Here is a 5000-nt window from a genome sequence, read left to right on the forward strand (position 1 = left end):
ACAAAGCTATGAATTCAGGGAGTCGCTATGGTGTAAGAATTGCTCACAGAATTATTGATAAAATCTCTACTGGGGCAAAGAAGCATATACCCCTCAAAAAGAGAGATGGATCTATTATAACAACAGAAGATGAAGAAAGGCGAAGTTGAATAGGAGATATGAAGGGAATAATTTTATTGATATGCCTGAAGCTGATGAAGACCTTGATGTGCCCATGAATGAATTAAGTGTGTTTTGAAGTCGAAGCCATCATTAAAAAACTAAAGAGATGGAAAGTAATGGATACAATGGAAAACTGCCGGGATGATATTGGCCGAAAATGAAGTGACACCCAGAATATTTACAAGATTATTTCGTAGAATGTGGCGTGAAGAGGCAAAATCTGATGAATGGGAGATAGGAGTGTAGAGCTAGGTGTCTTGGTGAAAAAAAAATAGAGGTCTGACTGATTGCAATAATTACAAAGGTATCACACTTATGTCAATTGTCATGAAAATATATAGTATGCTCAATCTAGAGAGACTAAGCTGAGAGATGAACAAGCAGGATATAGAAAAGGTAGGAGTTGTACTGACCTAATTTTAATTTCAAGACAAGTGGTACAGCAATGTGTTGAATATAAAAATCCACTATTGACGGCATTTGTGGACAATGAAAAAGCCTTTAATATTGTGCAGAGGCAAATTTTGTGGAGAGTCCTGAGTTATCATGGAGTTCCTCTTAAATATGTAAATTGGATTAAGTCTGTTCATGAGCATAGAAAATGCAGAATTAATGTTAATGGAGACTTAACAAATGAATTTCCAGTGAACAGTGGAGCATTCCAAGGGAATGAGTTTTCACCTATGTTGTTTATCCTCCTCATGAATTATGTAATGCATAGAACAGTTGGGGATGGCAGAGAAGGATTGGACTGGAATGGTAACAGGATATAAGCTGATCTAGAGTATGCTGATGGTGCTGTCCTTATTAGCAGATCACCTCAAGACTTGCAAAGCTTGCTTACCAGAATCCATGAAATATCACATGAGGTGGGGCTCCAGATAATTAGAAGAAAGACAGAGATGATGAGCATGGACTATGCAATGGAAGATGAAATATCATTGGAAGGAGAAAGGATTAGTGAGGTGAAATCATTTAAAATGTTTAGGAACTATGATCTCTAATATAGGATCTTTAGAATTGGAGTTTAATGAAAGATTGAGAAAAGCAAATCAGACTATGGCTAGGTTAAGTAAATTTGGAAATCAAATCGCCTGAAATTACATATAAAAATCCGGCTATATATCAGTTTAGTGAGATCGGTGTTACTGTATGGATACGAGTCGTAGTACGACAATGAAAAAATATCCAGCAGATTTCGTAGATTTGAGAACAAAGCCCTCAGAAGAATATTGGGAGTTAAATGACAGGGCAGGATTAGAAATGAAACCATAAGAGAGATTACTCGAGTACCACATGTGGATGAGATCATGTTGAGGGGTAGATGGAGATGGTTTGGGCATGCTCTTCGCACTCTCCAAGAGAGATTAGTCACCAAACTTTCAACTAGGCTCCACAAGGCAATAGAAGCGTTGGAAGACACAGGCCTACATGGCTGAGGACTATGAAGCCTGAATTAGGTGAGGATGAATGGCGAAGTATTGAATTAAAAGCTCATGATAGAGATGACTGGCGAAATCTAGCTGAGGTCATTTGTGTCAATAAGTGTAGAATATATATATATATATTATATATATATATATATATATATATATATATATATATATATATATATATATATATACATAATTTAGGTTTGCGTGATTCTACAATGCTGATATCACGTAAATGGGGTGACGAACATGTCAGTTATGGTTTCACTGCACTCGTAGATGATTGTGGAGGACCAGACCGAGCGCAGTGCATGACCTACCATTTCATGATGTGAAACTCTAATTTGAAGCCAGTTAGAATCGAAGAAAACCAGACAACACGTCCAACAGCAGAATAGAACAGACTCTCGAGGCTCTGTAGGATAAAAGGGCTATATATGACCAACAGGGTGCGCTACCCAAATTGGATTCAAGCCAATGCAGAAACCTCTTCTACAAGCCTCCTACAAGGCATCAGAGTGTTTGGTTCACATTCAGATCCCAAAAACTTCACTTTAAGAATGGTAGAACTGGTCTTGGGAACAGAGGGAGTCAAGAACAAGACGGATGTACCTCTGTCAAATGATGTCATCACAGGGAGAGTTGTTGATTGAGTGGTGACATCTTGGACCAGATTATTCAGGAGATTAAAGATAGTCCAATCTGCATGGGTCTGCAATAGGATGAACCATCTGACATTTTCAACATTAGTCAGTGATTGTGCATGCTCGGCACATCAACGATGGTGAAATTAAAAGATGAATTCTTCTTCACTGGGGCATTGCAAATGACGAAATCAGAATATGTATTCCAACTATTGACCAATATTTTAGAAAAGCATTAAATAAAATGGGAGATGGTAAGGTCAGTATGTACAGATGGTGCCCCAGCCATGATCGGAAAGAGGTCTGGCTTTGCTGCTCTGTTAAAGAAGAAGGTACCATATCATAGTAAAGCACTGTTTTCTCCATAGGCATGCCTTGGCGGCAAAGGTGTTGCCGGCTCACCTCAAAAATTTTCTGTCTCTTTGTGTGCAAGTTGTAAATTTCATCTCTTACACCACAGTGTGTTCAAATTACTTGGTGAGGAAATAGGAAGTGAACACTAAGTTCTTTTCTTTCATACAGAAGTGTGGTGGCTTTCTCGTGGGAAAAAATTGAATTGTATGGCAGAGTTTAAAGATGTGATGGCAATATTTCTTCGAGAGTATCAGAGAAACCTCTAGGAAAAATTTGAGGACGAAGTATTCTTCCTTTCTCTGTCCTAACTAGCAGATATATTCAGTCATTTCAATGATCTCAACATGTTCATGCAAGGCATGTGTGCTAATAATAATCTTTGCACAGAGAATATTGAAGCCTTAAAGAAGAAACTCGCACTCTTAGAAGTGTCGAGTTGAAAGAGTGTGGGAAACTTTCCAATTCTTGAAAATAATTTGGCGGATATGACAATCAGCTCAATGGTTTTAGAAAATATTGTTACTCACCTTGAAACCACCACGGAAAAGTACTTCCCTAATGATCTGACACTACCAGAATGGATTCAGCAGCCCTTCCTGGCAGAAATGAGTGATACTGACAACCCGGAGAGGGAATTTATTAATTTACAAGAGAATCAGGGTTGCAAGATAAAGTTTCGACCATCATAAAGGTCTCATTTTTGGTGTGATTATTTGGTTGTGTATCCTACACTGACGAGGGCAGCACTGGATATGGTCATTCCATTTCCAACTACTTTCCTTTGTGAGAAGGCATTCTCGACTATGCTGTTGATCAAGACAACTGTCCAGAACTATCTTCATGGAGGCCTGCTCCATGACATGAGGGTGGATTTGACTAACACTATGCCACAATATGAGAAATTAGTCGCATACCCGATAGAAAAAATAGAATCGATGAGCATTTTTTTAATTGAGTTTGTTCATGATCTTTCCTTTATTTTCCTTTTGTGTTTGGAAATGCTATTGCCACAATTACCGTTTTTGTTTTGGAGAATCAACCAAATTTATGATCAAGATGTAGTGCTGATTTTCTTTACTTTATCCTTGTAGTAACTAGGCGTTAACAAATAGCAGGGGATGCAGGATTGCTTAGACCTGACCAAAAGGGTGCTGAGGTCGAAAAAAGTCAAGAAACGCTGTTCTAAAGTGGTGCAGTATCTTAGGGTTTTTGTCTTGAAATTTAAATTCTTACCATTATTAATACAATGATGTCAGAAAAAGCATGTAATCTTGCATGCTATTTTGTATTTACTATTCCTTAAGCTTAGAAGACAGAGTCGGAGCCAGAAAGAACCTAAGTTTTCTTGATGATGGGCATCTCGGGGCTAAAAAATATACATACTGTGGGGTTTATCCCGATAATTTTTTTGCAGCCCTTTGACTTTACCAGTTACTTATGCCTTTTCTTGTAATCCAAGCAAAAACATTAAACAATACTACATTCCCATATAGGCTATCATGTATGATCATTTAATGTTGAGCATTCTGAACATTGAAACCCAAATACAAAAAGGCCATACTCATCAAGTCCAGTTGTAGTACAGCAGCTCTAACAAAGCAGCTTTTTTTTTTTTACATTAACTACCTCACTCTAGTAAGTGATTCATCTTGTACCTCGACTTTCAGTCAATATCAGCTAGTTCTAATTTTTCTTAATCAGACTATTCTCTTCACAAGACTTTCATATTCATCTCTGATAAAACGTTCGCATAATTTTGCCAAGGAACTTCCATCGCAGGTAGTAGGTAGGCCAAGGCACCAGCCACCCGTTGAGATACTACAGTTAAGGAGTTATGGGGTTCTTAGACTGGCCAAACAGTACTACATTGGATAATTCTCTCTGTTTACAATTTACTTTCCTTTTGCCTGCACATACACCGATTAATCTGGCCTATTCTTTACAGATTCTTCACTGTCCTTATACACCTGACAACACTGAGATTACCAAGCAATTCTTCTTCGCTCAGGGGGTTAACTACAGCACTGTAATTGTTCAGAGGCTACTTTCCTCTTGGTAAGGATAGAAGAGATTCTTCACCTATGGTAAGCAGCTCTTCTGGGAGGACACTCCAAAATCAAATCATTGTTGTCAATCTTGGGTAGTGCCATAGCCTCTGTACCATGGTCTTCCACTATCTTGGGCTGGAGTTCTCTTGCTTGTGGGTACACTCGGGCCACTATTCTATCTAATTTCTCTTCCTCTTATTTTGGTAAAGTTTTTTATAGTTTATAAAGGAAATATCTCTTTTAATGTTGTTACTGTTCTTAAAATATTTAATTTTTCCTTGTTTCCTTTCCTTATTGGGCTATTTTCCCTTTTGGAGCCCCTAGGCTTATAGCATCCTGCTTTTCCAACTAGGGTTGTA

General features: G+C 38.1%; 1 long non-coding RNA gene across 1 annotated transcript in view; it reads right to left on the reverse strand.

Moving 5' to 3' along the window:
• Positions 1–5000, reverse strand: part of LOC137644539 (uncharacterized) — a 474459-nt gene that overhangs the window by 279210 nt on the left and 190249 nt on the right. The window lies entirely within an intron of this gene.

This window comes from Palaemon carinicauda, chromosome 1, assembly GCF_036898095.1.
Source record: "Palaemon carinicauda isolate YSFRI2023 chromosome 1, ASM3689809v2, whole genome shotgun sequence".
NCBI classification, from domain to species: Eukaryota; Metazoa; Arthropoda; class Malacostraca; order Decapoda; family Palaemonidae; genus Palaemon; species Palaemon carinicauda.